Raw genomic sequence first — 21,335 nt, 5'->3', positions numbered from 1 at the left:
CCTGGAAATTTCCACTACATGCATCCGACGAAGTGGGTATTCACCAATGAAAGCTCATGCTCCAAAACATCTGCTAGTCTATAAGGTGCTACAGGACTCTTTGCTGCTTTTACAAACTAACCATAAGATCTTGAATTTCAGACACTGAATGACCTGAATAAAGTGCTCTGTGATGAGCTCCAGACCAACAACAGTGACAGTAATTATTCAGCAAGTATTTGAGGAGAACTGCAATGCTAGAGAGAATCATGAACTGCTCAGAGACAATTAATGCAGAGAACAGCAAAATTCATCAAACATAGAACTGGTTCTGACTTATTTACTTGGTCTTAAAAGAGAACAACAAGGATCTGAGTCTCCTCCCTGTCAATAACCCCCTGCTCAGCCAATCAGGGTAGAGACTGAGGACGGGAGGCTGAGGGTTCTCACTGGAGAACCCAAAGGATGGCCCAGGTCACTGGTGGGGATCACTGCCCGAGCACAATTTTAGCCCCACATTTTTGGGTGGACCTCCCACAGTGGGAACTGCAGAGCACTCCCCTGCGACAGATGGATCAGACTGAACAGGTTTCAAACCTCCAGGAGGCTCTTACCTTCTAAACAAGGACGGCTGTTTTCTAGTAAAATCACTAAAAGGGAAGGAGAAAACTCAAAAGAGGTTCCTCCTGGAGCTCACGTCCGTGAACCCGAATACTCTCTCAGTCCTCAAAGAGAGACCTGGAGAAGGAGACTTGCTGAAGCAAAGCCACAGGGGTCTCTGAGGTTTCCCTGGCCCCTCGCCCCTGTCCTGCCTGGCTGATGTCAGCATCTCTCTGTGAGGTCACCACCTCCCCACCACCTTTGGCCAATAGGCTGAGGTCCTGCCAAAGGCCTTTGTGATGTCGCTGCCACACCCTTGCTGGGCCAATGTCCTGCCCCTGGCCAGGCACTTTGCAGGTTTGAGCTACTCCCTGTGGATCACCCCACTCAAGGAGCGTTCATTCTAGGCAGCAAGCCGGCTAGACAGGGAAACATCAGACGCTGCTCCCAATGCTACACTCAGTTTTTCAGAAATTAGTCGACTTTATGGCCAGAAGAGACCATTAGAGCATCTAATCTGACCCCCTGCATATCACAGGCCTCCTGTATGACACAAGAGCTACTTGGGTCTGTTCCTAGAATGGAAGCCGCATATTGAACAAGTCCCAACAGGTTTGCTACACCCTGGCCTCTACACTCTGCAGCCGACTGCTGCAGAGAAGCGTGTGGATCGGACACAGACTTCTCTTAGGGGAGAGTCTGATGATAGAGAATCTCCAGGTTATAGTCAGGAGCAGAGGAATGAGAAATATAATGTAAGGGCCGGATCAGATGATGAACAGTCACATAAAAAAGAATCTGGCACATCAGAAAAAGGCAGGCTAATAAACAGGGACAAGTTTTTAAAGTGCTTGTACACAAATGCCAGAAGTCTAAATAATAAGATGGGTGAACTAGAGTGCCTTGTGATAAAGGAGGATATTGATATAATAGGCATCACAGAAACCTGGTGGACTGAGAGCAATCAATGGGACACAATCATTCCGGGGTACAAAATATATCGGAAGGACAGAACAGGCCGTGCAGGGGGAGGAGTGGCACTATATGTTAAAGAAAGTGTAGATTCAAATGAAGTAAAAATCTTAAGCGAATCCACAGGTTCCATAGAGTCTCTATGGATAGAAATTTCATGCTCTAGTAAAAATATAACATTAGGGATCTATTATCGACCACCTGACCAGGACAGTAATAGTGATGATGAAATGCTAAGGGAAATTAGAGAGGCTATCAAAATTAAGAACCCAATAATAGCGGGGGATTTCAATTATCCCCATATTGACTGGGAACATTTCACTTCAGGACAAAATGCAGAGATAAAATTTCTCGATACTTTAAATGACTGCTTCATGGAGCAGCTGGTACGGGAACCCACAAGGGCGAGGCGACTCTAGATTTAATCCTGAGTGGAGCGCAGGAGCTGGTCCAAGAGGTAACTATAGCAGGACCGCTTGGAAATAGTGACCATAATACAATAGCATTCAACATCCCTGTGGTGGGAAGAACATCCCAACTGCCCACCACTGTGGCCTTTAATTTCAAAAGGGGAACTATACAAAAATGAGGGGTTAGTTAGACAAAAGTTAAAAGGTACATTGACTAAAGTGAAATCCCTGCAAGTTGCGTGGGCCCTTTTAAAGACACCATAATAGAGGCCCAACTTCAATGTATACCCCAAATTAAGAAAAACTGTAAAAGAACTAAAAAAGAGCCACCGTGGCTTAACCACCATGTAAAAGAAGCAGTGAAAGATAAAAGACTTCCTTTAAAAGTGGAAGTCAAATCCTAGTGAGGCAAATAGAAAGGAGCACAAACGCTGCCAACTTAAGTGCAAGAGTGTAATAAGAAAAGCCAAAGAGGAGTTTGAAGAACGGCTAGCCAAAAACTCCAAAGGTAATAACAAAATGTTTTTTAAGTACATCAGAAGCAGGAAGCCTGCTAAACAACCAGTGGGGCCCCTTGACGATGAAAATACAAAGGAGCGCTTAAAGATGATAAAGTCATTGCGGAGAAACTAAATGGATTCTTTGCCTCAGTCTTCACGGCTGAGGATGTTAGGAGATTCCCAAACCTGAGCTGGCTTTTGTAGGTGACAAATCTGAGGAACTGTCACAGATTGAAGTATCAGTAGAGGAGGTTTTGGAATTAATTGATAAACTCAACATTAACAAGTCACGGGACCAGATGGCATTCACCCAAGAGTTCTGAAAGAACTCAAATGTGAAGTTGCGGAACTATTAACTAAGGTTTGTAACCTGTCCTTTAAATCGGCTTCGGTACCCAATGACTGGAAGTTAGCTAATGTAACGCCAATATTTAAAAAGGGCTCTAGGGGTGATCCCGGCAATTACAGACCGGTAAGTCTAACGTCGGTACCGGGCAAATTAGTTGAAACAATAGTAAAGAATAAAATTGCCAGACACATAGAAAAACATAAACTCTTGAGCAATAGTCAACATGGTTTCTGTAAAGGGAAATCGTGTCTTACTAATCTATTAGAGTTCTTTGAAGGGGTCAACAAACATGTGGACAAGGGGGATCCGGTGGAAATAGTGTACTTAGATTTCCAGAAAGCCTTTGACAAGGTCCCTCACCAAAGGCTCTTACGTAAATTAAGCTGTCATGGGATAAAAGGAAAGGTCCTTTTATGGATTGAGAACTGGTTAAAGGACAGGGAACAAAGGGTAGGAATTAATGGTAAATTCTCAGAATGGAGAGGGGTAACTAGTGGTGTTCCCCAAGGGTCAGTCCTAGGACCAATCCTATTCAATTTATTCATAAATGATCTGGAGAAAGGGGTAAACAGTGAGGTGGCAAAGTTGCAGATGATACTAAACTACTCAAGATAGTTAAGACCAAAGCAGATTGTGAAGAACTTCAAAAAGATCTCACAAAACTAAGTGATTGGGCAACAAAATGGCAAATGAAATTTAATGTGGATAAATGTAAAGTAATGCACATTGGAAAAAATAACCCCAACTATACATACAACATGATGGGGGCTAATTTAGCTACAACGAGTCAGGAAAAAGATCTTGGAGTTATCGTGGATAGTTCTCTGAAGATGTCCACGCAGTGTGCAGAGGCGGTCAAAAAAAACAGGATGTTAGGAATCATTAAAAAGGGGATAGAGAATAAGACTGAGAATATATTATTGCCCTTATATAAATCCATGGTACGCCCACATCTCGAATACTGTGTACAGATGTGGTCTCCTCACCTCAAAAAAGATATTCTAGCACTAGAAAAGGTTCAGAAAAGAGCAACTAAAATGATTAGGGGTTTAGAGAAGGTCCCATATGAGGAAAGATTAAAGAGGCTAGGACTCTTCAGTTTGGAAAAGAGAAGACTAAGGGGGGACATGATAGAGGTATATAAAATCATGAGTGATGTTGAGAAAGTGGATAAGGAAAAGTTATTTACTTATTCACATAATACAAGAACTAGGGGTCACCAAATGAAATTAATAGGCAGCAGGTTTAAAACAAATAAAAGGAAGTTCTTCTTCACGCAGCGCACAGTCAACTTGTGGAACTCCTTACCTGAGGAGGTTGTGAAGGCTAGGACTATAACAATGTTTAAAAGGGGACTGGATAAATTCATGGTGGCTAAGTCCATAAATGGCTATTAGCCAGGATGGGTAAGAATGGTGTCCCTAGCCTCTGTTCGTCAGAGGATGGAGATGGATGGCAGGAGAGAGATCATTTGATCATTGCCTGTTAGGTTCACTCCCTCAGGGGCACCTGGCATTGGCCACTGTCGGTAGACAGATACTGGGCTAGATGGACCTTTGGTCTGACCCGGTACGGCCTTTCTTATGTTCTTATGTTCTTATGGCCTCCTCCCATTCTCCACCCGTGAATGTTTTGGCTACTCCAACCTCCAAGCCAGACTGCCCAAGCCTCCCACCTCCTGTGTATTTGCTGTCCCTTAGCAGAAACCCACCAGGATCTCCCCCCACCACACACAATAATCCCTACCCGAGCTGGCTCCACTGCAGCCATTTCCCTTCCCTGTCCCATGGGAGGACGGGACGAGCTGGAGCGAAACATGGACGACATCCTGCAGCCTGGCAGGGCAAGAAGGGCAGTTGTGGAGGTTTCAGAACAGGCTTTAGTTCATGTCACATCACGATTCTCCCAGGATCTTTCCCTGCAGAGACACAGCCTAGGCTCTGCCATGCTGGGAACATGCTCCAGCTCTTTATTGCAGGGGAGACCTGGCCCCTCCTGCCAGGCTAAGCCCACAGGGAGATTTTTCAGCCTCCCCAGTAATAAAGTCTCTGAACAAAATGCTGGAAAGGAGCAGAACCAAAGGGGCTGGGCAGGCTCCATAGGGACACTGGCTCCTCCTCCCCTCCCAGCGGCCATGTCCTGTCGCTGGCAGAGATCGGCCCCCCCATTTCCCCCCAGAGGCAGCCGTGTCTGCGGGCTCCCCCAGCCAGCACCCACTAACCACCACCCACGCTGGGGGAGTGACACAGGACAGCAAATTCCACCTACCCAAGGACAAATTGCTGCAGATAAACGGGCTGGGTTCACATCCCAAAGCTGAGGAGAATTTAAGAATTACAGAGAAAATAGGGAAAATAAGAGACTAGAGAGTCAATAATTTTAGGGAAAACGAGGGAATCTCCTTGGATTTTCTAGCCACATGTGGGGAGGGGAGAGAGAAGGGGAAGAACTAGAGAGAATTGTTCTCAGGTTTTGAGACAGAAAGAAATGGCACAAACAGGAAAAGGATGCAAGTGGCTCACCCCCGTGACCATAGGTGTGTGCAGCACATTTCATTAGGGTGTGCACCCAGGGAGCCCTGCCCTAGCCCCACCCCATCCACTGACTCCCACTTCCTGCCCCCTGGCTGCCCCCCTCAGGACCCCCAACCCCCCCTGCTCCTTGTCCCCTGACCGCCCCTCCTGAGAACCCCCCCCCACTGTAACTGCCTCCCTAGGACCCTACCCCCTACCTGTCCCCCTGACCCTTATCCACACCCCTGCCCCAGACAGACCCTGGGGACTCCCACGCCCCATCCAACTGCTCCCGCCCCTGACAGGCCCCCAGAACTCCCGATCCATCCAACCCCCTCTGCTCCTTGCCTGCTCCAATCCCGCTCCACCGCCCGACAGGCACCCCCCGAACCCACCACCCATCCCACCCTCCGGCTCCGTGTCCCCTGCCCGGCCCTCCAGAGACTCCCCACCCTCTAATCACCCCAACTATCCAACCCCCCTCCCCACCTCCTGGCAGCTTTGTCTAGTGCCTGGTCCCACCCACACACTCAAAGCAGCAGAGGAGGTTCCCTCTCCTTCGGGGGGAAGGTTGCCTAGTGGTTAAGGCACCGGACTCAGGCTCAGGTGTTCTGGGTTTGAGTCTCTGCTCTGCCACAGACTCCCTGCTTAGCCTTGGGAAAGTTACTTCACCTCGTTGTGCCCTAGATCCCACCTGCCCAATGGGGCCAACACTGACCCTGCCTCCTGGGCTAAATCCATCCATGGCTGGGTGATGGGGGGGAAATGGAGATACCAACATGGGGAGATTTGGGCTGAATTTCTCCACAGCCGGAGAGTGAGAGCCAGCTCCACTGGGGGGATGGGAGCGAGAGGGGCTCAGGCCAGCTCCACACAGAGGGGGGTCAGGGCTTCAGCCCTGCAACTTCAGCCCCACGTCTTCTGCCAGGGTCGGGGGTTCTCCTCCCTGCCCCAGGGAGGCTCCTCCCCCGCCCGTGCAGCTCCTGCTGGGGTCTGGGCTCCGCCCCCCACCTCCCAACCCAGCGGGGCTTCTCCCCCCCCCCGCACTGCAGCTCCTGCAGGGGCCCGGGGCTTCTCCTCCCCACTCCAGCTTGGCTCCTCTCCCGCCCCCACGGCAGCGGGACATTCCCGGGGGGGCCGAGCACCCCCCTGCAGCCGCCGCAGCCTCCCCCCCCGATCCCCCAAGGGAGGGGGGGAGCAGCCGCCCCAGCCGGGGCTCAGGGCATTGGGGTGCCGAGGCTCCCCCCATGCGCATGCCTGGGCCCTGGACACTCACACACACACTCTGCCCCAGGGCTCCCCTGGTGCCCAGAGACCGATCAACCCCACCACCCTTCCCCGCCTGTAGCTCCGGCCTCTCCCCTCCCCTCCCGCCAGCCGCACCCAGGGGAGCCCCGGGCCCCAGGCTCTGTCCCCACCTGGATCCCAGCGGGGCCGGGGGCAGCTCCTGCTGCAGCTGAGAACAGCGGCTCCGCTCCGGCCCGGGCGGCTCCAGCGCTGCTGGCAGCACGTGGCCACCAGGGAGCAGCTGCTGGGCAGGGCCGTCCTTAGGATTTCTGGTGCCCTAGGCGAGATTATTAAACTGGTGCCCCTGTGCCTGATCTGCTCTTAGCAACACAAATATAAGCATACAGTATTGGAAAACTTGCCACATTCACGTTATTAAAACCAGTTTAACTTAATGAAGCACACTGTAATGCTGATGCACTAGCACTAAAGAAGTAGCACTATAGAAAAAATTCTGATTTGACAGAATGATGCAAATAATATAATTTTTTTAATTTGTCAAAATTTTATTGGAAATTTATATGAAGAGGTATTGAAACAAAGATTTGTTTTTAATTAAAAGCAATCTTTCTGGCTTTTTTGGCTGCAAAATCAGTTTAATAAGCTGGGTTTCCAAACAGTGGGAAAATATAACCCTAGTTTTACTGCTAGGTAAAGCACAAAGTGACCAAAATGAAGTCAGCACAGAATCATCTCATCTAGATTAAGGTAGCACAGAAATGTTACAGAAGTCCTATTGTGCCTTATTTTTGTTTGGAAAGACATTAGCAATAGCAGCACATTCACATGATAAAATACATGATAAATCACTGCCTCTAAAGTTCCATCAAAAACTGACATTTTCACAGCTCTAGCATGATCTGCTGTACAGATTCTTCACAATGAAGTGTCCCTGGCCTTTTTAACTCATATTAACTATGTATTTACTTTATGAAAGTTGAAGAAAACATTGTGAAAACGTAAAACATTGGCTGCCCAACTTCTGGGCTGGCAAAAGCTATACTGACTCACAGGAAAAAAAAAAAAGCAGGAGAATCTTAGTACAACATATGGTCAATCTATACCAGGGGTCGGCAACCTTTCAGAAGTGGTGTGCCAAGTTCACTGTAATTTAAGGTTTCTCGTGCCAGTAATACATTTTAATGTTTGTAGAAGGTCTATATTAAATAAATAAACTATTGTTATTATCTGAGGTCCTGGCCACTGGTCCTGCTCAGGCCACTGCCAGCTGAGTAAATGAAACCCCAGACCGGCAGCGGGCTGAGCGGGGCTGGTGGCTGGAACCCTAGACAAGGATCCCAGGCCCTGCTCAGCCCGCTGCTGGTCTGGGGTTCTGACCACCAACTCCTGCCAGCCAGGATTCCAGCTGCCAACCCCCCTCAGCCCGCTACCATCCTGGGATTCTGCTCACCCAGGCTGGCAGGAGGCAGAGTGGGGCCGGCGGCTGGGCTCCTGACTGGCAAGGGGCTGACAGCTGGAACCCCGGAGTAGCAGCAGGCTGAGTGCTGCCGGCACCCCAGACTGGCAGCAGACTGAGCCACTCAACCCTCCACCGGCCCTGCTCAGCCGCCACCAGCCCACTCAGCCCGCTGCCGGCTGAGTGAATGGAACTCCAGGCTGACAGCAGGTTGAGTGGTTCAGCCGGCCTGCTCAGCCCGCTGCCAGCCTGGGGTTCCTTGGGGGTCCCCAGGCCAGCAGCGGGTGCTGAGTGGGGCTGGTGGCCGGTATCCCAGCTGGCAATAGGGCAGCAGCCGGAACCCCAGAGCAGTGATGGGCTGAGCTGCTCAGACTGCCGCTGCGTACCATCAAAAATCAGCTCACCTGCCACCTTTGGCACGTGTGCCGTAGGTTGCCGACCCCTGCTTTATACACTAGTAAGGAGATGAGCATATTACAGTTGTTGGAGGGCTCTTATCAGGAGTAACAGGCTATAGGAAAGTCAGTCAACATTTTTTGTTTCTCTGATGAAAACTGGCCCACTGCCTCAAAGCAAACCTTAATTATCACTAATAATTGTCAACAACTTAATTTTCTGTTTTTGGCTAAGATATTGATTTAAAAAAATATTGAAATTGGATTCAGGATTGTTAGCAAGAATTTTTGGCAAACAAAGTTGTTAAATGACAATCTAAATGGCACCACAGCACTGCTTTCATGCTTGGCTCACCCCCCAGCCTGCTGGTCCAACAGCTGCAGTAGACCCCAAAATCCACCTCTTGGAGTGCAGAGTGGCAACAGCAGCAGCAAACCCTCAGGTCCAATCACACACCAATGGGCACCACCACCAGCCTTACGGACCATGGTGAAGTTAGCGCAGCATCTGATCTCAGGGACAGGTCACCCATGGAGCCACAGCAGCTCATCCTGCCTGTGTAGCTCCCCCCGGATGAGGTGGATCGCTGGCAGCTGCCAGCCCCGGGGGAGAGGCGCTCCCCAGCTAGGGTGACCAGATCCAGATGTCCTGATTTTATAGGGCCAGTCCCGATATTTGGGGCTTTGTCTTATATAGGCACCAATTACCCCCACCTAGAGTGACCAGAGAGCAAGTGTGAAAAATCAGGACCGGGGGGGGGGGGTAAAAGGAGCCTATATAAGAAAAAGACCCCAAAATTGGGACTGGCCCTATAGAATAGGGATATCTGCTCACCCTACCCCAACCCCCTGTCCTGATGTTTTACACATCTGGCTAACCCCAGCCCAGCCCTGTGTGACATTCCAGTCCTGGCTCACTGCCCAGGAAGTGAGTTACTTTCACTTTCATTCCTCAGCAGGCAGGCAGCCTCCTCCCCCCACCTACCCCCCAGCACCTCACCCAACCCAGCCCTGACGGAGGGGAGGGAGGAGAGAGAGGGGGATGCTTCTGGGGGGGAGGGAGAAAGGAGGGGGTGCTCCATGGGGCAGGGGGGGAGAAGAATGGATGTTATGGGGGACAACAAAGGATACTGGTTCCAGAGCCTCTGAGCCTGCCTCACCTCACCTCAGCCGGGGGGGGGGGGGGGAAGAGTCACACTCACAGGTGAGCTCCTTCCCCAACCCCTACCCCCTCCCCTTCCCAGAGACCCCAGCAGCCAATCCCCTCCCTCAGCCTATGCTGCATTTGGCTCTCTCTAGGACCCAGCAGCCTGCTCTTACATGCTCCACTGCTTCCCTTCTGTCTGGGCTCCTGGCAGAGTGGTGCCCTCAGACCTTGTGGTGCCCTAGGCGGCTGCTTATTCTGCCTATGCCTAAGGACGGCCCTGCTGCTGGGCCCGGGCTCCTGCGTCACAATGTGCCAGAGCCCCGCCCCCAGGAGCTGCCCCGCCCCCGGGCTGTGCCAGAGCCCCGCCCCCAGGAGCTGCCCGCCCCCAGGAGCTGCCCCGCCCCGGCTGTGCCAGAGCCCCGCCCCAGGAGCTGCCCCACCCCGGGCTGTGCCAGCCGCCCCAGGAGCTGCCCCGCCCCAGCCTGAGCCAGAGCCCCGCCCCCAGGAGCTGCCCCACCCCCGGGCTGTACCAGAGCACCGCCCCCAGGAGCTGCCCTGCCCCCGGGCTGTGCCAGAGCCCCGCCCCCAGGAGATGCCCCGCCCCAGCCTGAGCCAGAGCCCCGCCCCCAGGAGCTGCCCCCCACCTGGATTTGTTCTCCTGCCTCCTTCTTCCCAGCACTCCCCCCCCCTCCCCTCGCTCCCAGCTGCTCCCTTCCTGTGTCTGCAAACAGGCCCCGGGCGGGCTGCAGCGCTCGCTGGGGCTGGCTCCAGTGGCTGAAGGTGCCTCCATCTCTGCTCACCTGGGGGGGAGAGGAGGGGAGGGGAGGGATGAAGAGAGGAGATGGTCCCAGGGTGTGAAAGCAGAACCAGGGGGCAGGGAAAGAAGGACTGTTTGGAAAGGTGGTTTTTTGCGGGGGGGGTAATCCAGATGGAGTCAGAAGCAGTTGGGCAGCAGAGGCTCAGGGAGATTGAGGGGAACCCCCTGGGTGTCCAGTGTTGGCCAGGGATTGTACAGCACCTAGCGCAATATGGGGTCCCAGAGCTATAACTAGCTATTTTTACACCCAAGGCAAGAATATAAAATTGCGCCCCCTGCTCTGCCACCCAGCCCCCTTGAAACACCCCCCCAGAGCCACCCATCCCTGTGGAAACAACCCCCCCGCAGCACTGCCCGCCCCGCAGAAACAAACCCTCCTTCCCCAGCGCCTCCCCACCGAAACAGCTGTGGGCCGAAAAGGAAGGTTTGGGGGAGGGGGGAGGGAGAAGAAACGGCCCCCATAGGGTGACCAGATCTCACCATCACACCCCTCTTCACCCCCTATCCCCCCACTGGCCTGCTGCATCTCCTGCTAGTCAGTCCCCCACCCACCACTCACGTCCTTTCACCTCCTCCCTCCCCTGCCAGAAACCCCCCTGCCTGCCCCTAGAGCCCCTGCTGGCTCACTGCTCACCTCTGTGCCCACCTGCCACTTGCCCACCTGCTCCCCACTTGCCCCCACACATCCCCCAAGTGTAAAGCCTCATTCAGAGACCCAGGGGTCACCATATCACTGCACCCCGCAGTCACTCAGTGCGGTTGTAGATAAATCTCTGCATTTCGCATTTTTGTATAACTTTTACATGACTTTGTATTGAACCTTGGTAATATGTTATAGGAGGCCCCTAAGGTAGTGTAATTAAGGTAACAGAAAAATGTCTTTTTGCTAGAAGTAGAATAAGATCTCTCCCCCCCCCCCCCCCACTTGGTAACCCGTCGCCCTGTGGAGTGAATGAGGTGGGACTGAGGAAGGCGTGGAAGGCAGCACCTCCAGACAGCTGCACCCCATGGAGAGGGGCTGGGAGCCCGACCAAGGCCAATCAGACCTGGCAAGTGGGCTGGCTAGAGAAGAACCGACACACTGACAGCCTCGGGGTTAGGAGCAAGCACCTTCCTGTGGGAACCCCCTCTGTGCAGCACTGGGACAACCCCCAGCCCAGAGAAAAGCAGCAAAAAGGACCAACAGACACTGTCCCAGATTTTGAATCTGGGAGATTTGCCCCTCTCCACCCACCGACTCGCCACTTACCTCCTCACCCCCCACCAAGTGTAAAGCCTCATTCAGAGACCCAGGGGTCACTATATCACTGCACCCAGCAGTCACTCACTGCAGTACCAAACATTAAACTACTGAAAATGGAGCCCTCCCTCCCCCTCCAGCCACTGACTTTTTGGACTGGAAAGCTTTCCCCCAGATCTCCCCTTTAGAAGACATCCCCAGACAGGCTGAGGGATACTGGTGTGACCTCACCTGGCAGCCCCCAAAGAAGGAATTGGGGGGACTGAATGGACAGGGCCCCTCTCTAGCTGAAGCCTGGCAAGGGAGGTACGTGGATCCCACCAGAAGTTAAAATGAAAAGTGAGGGAGGGGAGGCTCTGCTGGACCTGGGCAGCTCTAGATACAGCACCAGGCATGTAGGAGGATTTCCACTCCTGAGCCATGGAAGCAGAAATTGACTTTTCCTTTCCAGATTTAGCTAATGTTCAGAAAGGGAATCTAGCGCCTGCCTTCCAGATTTGAACACCTCAGCATTCAGGAGCGCTCGAGCTCAGTTTGGGCAGCTGTTACTTCATTTCTCCCAAATCAAATATGCTGATCTACTGTCATTTGCTGTAGAAAAAGTAGGATAAAATTGAGCAAGAAATGCTTCCCAGTGGTTTTTAGGACTGGAATTGCTATTTTCAACAGCCATTGCCTTTTTTCTTCTAGTTTTATTTGTTTAAAAGGAAGACACTGATATTGCACTGGCAAATTCCCCATAGAAACAAAGAATAATAAAGGCACCTCAACTTTTCCTCATTTATGGAGGACAGTCTTACAATATGCATCCAGATCTCCTCCAATCACACAAGCTGAAAATTGTTCCACTTTACTGCAGTTCTATAACCATGCGGGAACCAGTCCTGTCTGTGTTCTGTGCACATCCAAAATTCCTCCTGAATGACCCGCCCTGGGAGCAAGTTACCAGTGACCCAGGGCTGGGACGGAAGGAGGGTGCAGGTGGGGGGGAGCCCAGGGTTGGGATGGCAGGTGGTGAGAGTCAGGAGGGGAGACCCAGGGCTGGGATGGCAGGGGGTGTGGGTGGAGGGGGCAGAGCCCAGGTCTGGGGTGGCAGGGGAGTGTGTGGGGGGGCCCAGGGCTGGGGTGGGGACAGCCAAAGTTTTTTTGCTTAGGGCGGCAAAAAACCTAGAGCCGGACCTGCCTCCACCCACCGTGACGTAGGTAGGAGCGGATCATTATTATCCCTACTTGAAAGAGGGAGAAGCTGAGGCGGAGAAAGGAGAATTTACTTGTATTAGGTCACACAGCCAGTCAGTGGCAGAGTTGGGAATAGGACCCAAGAGCCCTGATTTTCAAACTAACCGTCGGATCTTGAATTTCAGACATTGAATGACCTGAATAAAGTGCACTCAGATGAGCTCCAGACAAGCAACAGTGCACAGGAATTATTCAGCAAGTATTTGAGGAGAACTGCAGTGTTAGAGAGAATCATGAACTGCTCAGAGACCATTAATGCAGAGAAGCAGCAAAATTCATCAAACATAGAACTGGTTCTGACTTATTTTCTTGGTCTTAAAAGAGACCAACAAGGACCTGAGTCTCCTCCCTGTCAATAACCCCCTGCTCAGCCAATCAGGGGAGAGACTGAGGATGGGAGGCTGAGGGTTCTCACCAGAGAGCCCAAAGGATGGACCAGGTCACTGGTGGGGATCACTGCCTGAGCACTATTTCAGCCCCACATTTTTGGGTGGACCTCCCACAGTGGGAACTGCAGAGCACTCCGATGCAACACACACACACACACACACACACACACACACACACACACACACACACACACACACACACACCCACCCACACCCTCTCCTGGTGTTGGGAGGGGAACAGGAGAAAGGACAAAGGAAGCAAGAGACAAAGTAAAAGGAGAGAGGGATGGATGGAGGAAAAGGTGAAACACAAAGGACAATCCCCAATGTCCCGTGATTCTAAGGGCCAAAATCCTAGGTGCGTAAAAAAATTCTGCCTCCTTAAGCTCGTGTTTTCCATGCCTAGAATTCAACTCTCACCAGATGGATCAGACTGAACAGGTTTCAAACCTCCAGGAGGCTCTTACCTTCTAAACAGGGACGGCTGTTTTCTAGTAAAATCACTAAAAGGGAAGGAGAAAACTCAAAAGAGGTTCCTCCTGGCGCTCACGTCCGTGAACCCCAATACTCTCTCAGTCCTCAGAGAGAGACCTGGAGAAGGAGACTTGCTGCAGCAAAGCCACAGGGGTCTCTGAGGTTTCCCTGGCCCCTCGCCCCTGTCCTGCCTGGCTGATGTCAGCATCTCTCTGTGAGGTCACCACCTCCCCACCACCTTGGACCAATAGTCTGAGGTCCTGCCAAAGGCCTTTGTGATGTCACTGCCGCACCCCTCCCTCGCTGTGCCAATGTCCTGCCCCTGGCCAGGCACTTTGCAGGTTTGAGCTACTCCCTGAGGATCACCCCACTCAAGGAGCGTTCGTTCTAGGCAGCAAGCCGGCTAGACAGGGAAACATCAGATGCTGCTCCCAATGCTACACTCAGTTTTTCAGAAATGAGTCGACTTTATGGCCAGAAGAGACCATTAGAGCATCTAATCTGACCCCCTGCATATCACAGGCCTCCTGCATGACACAATAGCTACTTTTGGGGCAAACACATTCCAGAAAGGCATCTAGTCCTCATGAAATGACATCAGGAGATGGAGAATCCATCACTTTCCTTGGTAGCTTGTTCCTGTGATGAATCATCCTCGCTGTTGAATATTTGTGCCTTAGTTGTAATATGAATTTGTCTCTTTTCACCTTCCAGCCATTGGGTCTTGTTATTCCTTTCTCTGCTAGATTAAAGAGCCCTTTAATACCCAATCTTTTCTCTCCATTAAGGCATTTCAACACTTCAATGAAGTCACCTTTCAATCTTCTTTTGATCAGCTAAACAGGTTGAGCTCTTTCAATAGCTCACTAGAAGGCATTTTTCTCCAGCCCTCAGGACATTTGGTGGCTCTTTGCTGCCCCAACTCCAGTTTCACAACATCTTTTTCAATTGAGGACACCAAAACTGGAGGCAGTATTCCAGTATCAGTCTCGCTGATGCCGTGTCACCTCCTGTGACGTTATTGACATAATCTGTAACTCTATAGATCACCGTTGCGACCACTGTTCTATATTTGCAGCCAATATTGTAGAAAGGTTGTCGTGTAAGGGGTCTATGGAGAGGTTCTGATTGGCTGATTATAATGATGCCATCTCTAGATGTGTATCATTTTTGTAGTTGACGTTATAAGTATTGGCTCTGTTCTGTCCATAGTTCAAACTTGTGCTCTGCTTCTGGGGAACACCCCAGATAAGTTGGTGTCAGTTCTGCCTAGCCTGCTTGATGGCCCATTAAGGAACATCAGCTACACAATTGACCCACTGAGAGAAGGCAGATACGCCTTGTGACTCAGCAAGGTCTGCAGGGACCTGCCTATGGACAGAACTCTAAGGTTTTTCTATGCCACGTGCTGGATAGAGTGTCCTTGGGACAAAGAAAGCAAAGACCACATGGCAAGAGACTATAAAAGGCTGATGCCTCGTCTCCATCTTGTCTTCAATCCTGCTTCATACCTCTGGAGGGACTTTGCTACAAACTGAAGCTCTAGACAAAGGACTGAATGACCCATCCCAGCTGCGGATTGACTCCAGAGACTTGATTTGAATCTGCAGTTTATTCCATCACTGTTACAAGCCTTAACCAAGAACTTTCCCATTACTGTATGTGAAGGGTTAAAATCCATGTGCATTTTATATAACAACCTGGTCTATGGATTGTGCCAGTTCTTTTCCAGACCTGAAGTCCAGACTATGGTCTAGCCCACTATGACTCTTTTGATGGTTTAAATTACACTCACGGGCACTGAGGATAGTTACTGAAAGTTTGGGAGTTAGGAGCTGATAGGTCAGTGGTCCGGTCCCCTCACAGATGATCCCGTCCCTCTGGGACAGGGGCAGGTCTGAGCTCTCACACCAAATGCTCATTGTGGCTGCCAGAATCTGTGTGCAGCTCGTTTAGTTTGCACGGAGGGTTGAGTCCTGCTTCGTGCACCATGTGTGAGAATGAAAATCCTAAACCACCCTTTGAAATAACAAAAGCAGCAGGACGTGTTATTGTCCCTGCCCCAAAGCAGACAGACCGATGGAGAAATGCCATTGAGACCAGGGTAATACTCCACTGCCGTTCTACCATTTTTACTTGCTAAACTCCCTCCCAGCCTTGTGGGGTCTCAGAGCCCAGTACTGAGCCTGAGCCGAGATGTCTACACTGCAAATTTACCACCCCACAGCCCAAGCCCGGGAGCCTGAGCTGGTATGGGGCAGCCGTGGGTGTTACATTGCAGTGTGGACATAAGCCTATTGTGTTTCATTTCTTAGTTTCTGCTGCCATCGTGTGGCCATTTCCTTCCCCTCCTTTCTGTCCAAAGTGCAGAGCCCAGTTCCTCCAGGGGGAGAAGGACGTCTTCCTTCTTCCCTTCCTCAACAGCCCCCTTCCCTGGAGAGCCCTTTGCTGGGGTATGGGTGGGGAACAGCCATTTCTGAGGATTAATTTCATATTAATGGTGTTGATCTATAGATTTTACAGCCAGACTAGATCACTAGGTACCTCTGCTCTGACCTGATTCAGAACATCCACCCCAAGATCTTCTGGCTGAACGAGGAGGGTTCATTCAGAAAGTCATCGTGTTTGGGTGTAAAGGTGTGAAATGATGGGGAAATTGGCCCCTCTTTCAAGTTTAAATGTTGTAACTTCTACATCTAGACTGGGGTGGCCACCCTGAGCCTGAGAAGGAGCCAGAATTTCCCAGTGTCACTGCCAAACCTGCACCTTTGTATGCAACTACTGAGTCAATTGTGAACCTTCCCATCATTGTCCTTTGCTCTTAACCCTGAGGCTATTGCCCCATCATTGGGGCCATTTCCCGCCTCTCTTTCATACAGAAGCACAATTTTCCTTGCACAGACACAGGAACAGCAAGATCTTTCTCTGTCCCTTGTGCAAAGCAGGGGGCCAAATTCCATGGAAACAATGGACAAGCAGGGGGCTCTGGGCACATCCAGCCCTGGCCGTGAAATGTTCCCTCCCCTCTTTCTTTATGCTGCTGCTGCTATTTCATGGATTGTCTGGGATGAGGAAAAAGCTGAGTTCACTCCAGGTGGAGGGGAAAAGAACCCTGAAAATCTCAGGACCCAACCCCTGCTACCAGGATCACTGAGGTGCTGGGAATCTGCCTGGGAAAGGGACTGTGTGAATTGTCAAGGTGGGGAATGAATAACAATCTACAACTAGATCCACCTCATTAACCACCGACACAGGCTAATCCTGCTGCTGATAGAAGGGAAACTGGGAGCGATTCTTTGCTGTTCAGCCATGGAAACAGTGACCCAATTGCACTGCAGTGAATGTGCTGGGGAAGGCTGGACTTCACAGGCAAGTGGAAATAGTAGATCCTAGAAATACCTGGAGCTTCCCACACCACTGCTGCCACCAGGGTGAGGTGTTGAGCTGCTCACAGCATCCCCCACTATGACCTTGCAGCAGGGGATTGCCGCACCCCCAACCCAATGCAGGGGAGAGGGCTGAGTGAATCTCTGCACCCTGAGACCAGGGCAGCCACTCTCTCTGCCCCACACATAGAATCTGGCCCTGCTGAAAAGTGACCCCTATGAACAAGTCGCCTCCAGGAAAGCAGGATTAGTCCTCAGAGAGGGGAATGGGCTTCTCGTGAAGCTTATAGGTCACTGGATGCTCTGGAAACAGGAGGGCTCTGAGTGTAACCCATAGCAAACACAACCTGCTAGGGGATGTAGCTCAGTGGTTGAGCACATGCTTTGTGTGTATGAGGCCCTGGGTTCAATCCCCAGCATCTCCATGATCATTTTTTCACCCTGCTGCTTTGCTCATGCCCAGAGGGGATGTGGCCTACCAGTCTCCCTGCACCAGTTTCAGTCCTGCTCAGTGAGGGGCAAGTGACAATTGCATGGAAGGTCTGGGGGGGTTCTGCTCCTAAGTCACCTCAGTACATTTAAGATTCCCACCTGCTGTCTGCTTGGGACAATGGTAGATGAGAAGGGCGAATCCTCCAGCACTGGAGGGAAAGGTCCCATCTGAACAGACTGAGAGGCAAGGAAACAGAGGGGCAGTCAGTGCTCAGGGAGGAGAGGGGTCAATGATTTACTCCCAGCAGGGGACTGTGACGTTATTGATATAAATTGGGACCATATAGAACATGGGTTGCAACCAAGGTCCTGCAGTGGCACCAAATCTTAGATAAAGGGGGTCATCTAAGGTGTCTAAGACCAGATTATGGGTTGCTGATTATAATTATGCTGTCTATATGTCTGTATCATTTGTAGTTAAAGTTATAAGTATTGGCTCTGTAATGTCTATAGTTTGTATTCTGCTCTGCCTCTGGGAAGTGTCCCAGACAAGCTGATGTTAGCCCGGCATAGCTGGATTGATGGCCCATTAAAGGGCCATCGGCTACACAATTGACCCATGGAGAGAAGGCAGACACGCCTTGTGACTCAGCAAAGTATGCAGGGACTGGCCCATGTGACTCTAGGCTCCATTTTGCTGTAAATTTCCACAGTGAAGACAAAGGGATTCTTACACCTGGAAAAGTCTATATAAGGCCAATGCCTCATCTCCATCTTGTCTTCAATCCTGCTTCTGACCTCTGGAGGAACTTTGCTACAAACTGAAGCTCTACACCAGGGACTGAGGACCCATCCCAGCGGGGGATGCATTCCAGAGACTTAATCTAAACCTGCAGTTTACTCCAGCACTGCTGCAAGCCTGAACTAAGAACTTTGCCATTACTGTATGTAATTGATTGCATTTAACCAATTCTACCTCTCATCTCTACCTTTTCCCCTTTGTAAATAAACCTTTAGATTTTAGATTCTAAAGGATTGGCAACAGCGTGATTTGTGGGTAAGATCTGATGTGTATATTGACCTGGGTCTGGGGCTTGGTCCTTTGGGATCGAGAGAACCTTTTTCTTTTATTGGGGTGTTGGTTTTCATAACCATTTATCCCCAGGACGAGTGCACTGGTGGTGATACTGGGAGACTGGAGTGTCTAAGGAAATTGCTTGTGTGACTTGTGGTAAGCCAGTGGGGTGAGACCAAAGTCCTTTTTGTCTGGCTGGTTTGGTTTGCCTTAGAGGTGGAAAAACCCCAGCCTAGGGCTGTAACTGCCCTGTTTGAGCAATTGGTCCTGATTTGGCACTCTCAGTTGGGTCCCGCCAGAATCGCTCCGTCACAGGGACACTGTCTTTTTGAGTATCAGAGGGGTAGCCGTGTTAGTCTGGATCTGTAAAAGGCGACAGAGTCCTGTGGCACCTTCTAGACTAACAGACGTATTGGAGCATGAGCTTTCGTGGGTGAATCCCCACTTCGTCAGATGAATGGAGTGGGAATTCTGTGCCTGGCTAGCCAACTACAAAAGCAGTTTCTCCTCCCTCGGTGATCACACCTCAACTGCTAGAAGAGGGTCTCATCCTCCCTGATTGAAACACCTTGTTATCTCTAGACTGGTTCTTGCCTGCATACTTATACCTGCCCCTGCAAATTTCCACTACATTCACCTGACGAAGTGGGATTCACCCACGGAAGCTTATGTGCCAATACGTCTGTTAGTCTGTAAGGTGCCACAGGACTCTGTCTTTTTGAGGCGAGTGCTGCTGGCTTGAGATGGTGCTGACGATGGATAGAAAAAAGGCTGGAGTCAATGGCAGATGGGACCACAGAAGGGGAAGGGGAATGGCAGCCCCACAGAAGGTCCTCGGTGCTCAGATGCCCCCAGTTATTGAACCCTGGCCTGTCCTAGAGAGGGAAAAGACACCGAGGGACCCAGCCCCCCTACAGTGATCCCATGGACAAGAACCAGGTTAGGAGTGGAGTGAAGGTTCCCTCTGGGCAAAGGGGAGCTGAAATCCCTCCGTGTCCTGGAATTTAAGCAATGAAAGCTTCAAACCCTGCATGGGTGTGGGCTGAGGTGCATCAGCAGAAGATTGGGCTGGACAGGGGTGGCAGGTTTGTATAATTTTTGGTGGTGCCCAGAATGGGACCAAGTCCTGCCCCACACACCTGCCTAAGGCTCTGGGAAGGAGTTTGGTTGTGGGAGGGAGAGGGGTTGGGCTCTGGGAGAGTTTGGGTGCAGGGTCTGGGCTCAGTCAGGGGGTTGGGGTGCAGGAGGCAGTGTGGGGGCAGGCTCTTGGAGGGAGTTTGGGTGCAGGTGTGGGGTCTGGGCTGGGGCAGGGGGTTGGGGTTGCAGGAGAGGGTGAGGGGTGCAGAATTTACCTCGGGCATCTCCCGAAAGCATCCCGCAGCCCCTAAGCTGGAGGGCCTGGGGCGTCTCTGCGCACTGCTGCCCGCAGACTCCACCCCTGCAGCTCCCATTGCCACAGTTGGCAGAGTTGGCAGTTGGGGCGGGGGCAGCATGTGGAGACCCCCTCACCCCACAGTTGTTCTTCTCACAGCTGGCTGATGGGGGGCAGCAGGGGATCTCCCCAATCTGGGGGAATCTCTCTGTGCCCCACTGTTAGTTCTCTATCCTGTCTCCCCCTAACCATGCACACCACTCTCCTCCCCATTATCAGTGTTTTAGAGAGACCCCTCCCTCCCTTTATGGGATACAGACTCTCTGTGACAGAGACTGACTGGGGCTCCTCTCTGCATGGCCCCAGTGGGGAAGGAAAGAGACTGGGGGAGGGGGAGAAGATGGGCAGAAAGAGTCAAAAGGGGCAAAGCCAGAATAGGAGATTTTCTTCCTGTCGAAGAAAAACTAAGTTCTCGCTTTTTGTTTGGGTGCAGCAAAATCAAATACTTTATTAATTTCTCTAGTGAACACAAGAGGGAGAGAGTGTCATAGGAACTGGGTTGCCCCTTGTCCCGGACGTATCTCTCCCAATTAGTAAACAATCATAACAATCATTTATACCTTTGTAACAGACAATGGTTAGTAATCTTGGAGACATTGAAGATAAACATTTGCATTTGTTTATACATAAGCCTATTCACTATCTTATTTGTCTTCATTACTAGAACAAAAACAAAACTGCATTTCACAAGGTCGTAATGACTTTTCACACAATTCACTCTGTACCACATTATCTTACAGCATGCAGGGTCACATCCTAACTTCTGCTAAATTAGCTAACATACATTAAGATCCCTTCAAACCTTTATTAATTAATTCTTGGCCTCCACACTCCCCCCTTTTGTACTTCTAGTACAACAAATACCTCAAATCTCAATTTGCATTAAACCATGGATTTCAGAGTCTACAGGAGACATGTCAACCCCAGGGGTTTTCATGGGATTTAATGACAATGCATGATTAGTATGAACATGAAAAGTATTACTACTATCATTACGTCTATTACAACAACAACAACATAATCCCACACCAACTAACAACACTACAAACAATAACATCCCCATAGGAATAAAATAATGGGGTTGTCGTACAGTTTTGGTAACAAAGCACAATACATCATACTTAGTACATAAAGTAGACACTCTATAAGCTGTATGAAAGGCATTCTTTTCAGCATGATATATATTCTGAAGCATGTGAATTTGTCCTTGCAAGTCAGAGATTCTGTGAACCTCTGGTAACAATGAAAGCAAATTCTGAAACCGATCAGGTACTATTCTAGT

The 21,335-nt window shown here is 50.7% G+C and overlaps 1 non-coding gene and 1 pseudogene across 1 annotated transcript; both read left to right on the top strand.

Moving 5' to 3' along the window:
* Positions 1 to 21,335, top strand: part of LOC120381418 — a 360,540-nt pseudogene that overhangs the window by 200,465 nt on the left and 138,740 nt on the right.
* On the top strand, positions 17,468 to 17,539 carry TRNAT-UGU. Its single transcript has one exon. It is a non-coding gene; the product is annotated as a tRNA-Thr (tRNA).

Source organism: Mauremys reevesii, linkage group 14 (assembly GCF_016161935.1).
Source record: "Mauremys reevesii isolate NIE-2019 linkage group 14, ASM1616193v1, whole genome shotgun sequence".
Classification (NCBI taxonomy): Eukaryota; Metazoa; Chordata; order Testudines; family Geoemydidae; genus Mauremys; species Mauremys reevesii.
The sequence above is the reverse complement of the archived record's forward strand: the minus strand, read 5'-3'. Positions and strand labels throughout refer to the sequence as shown.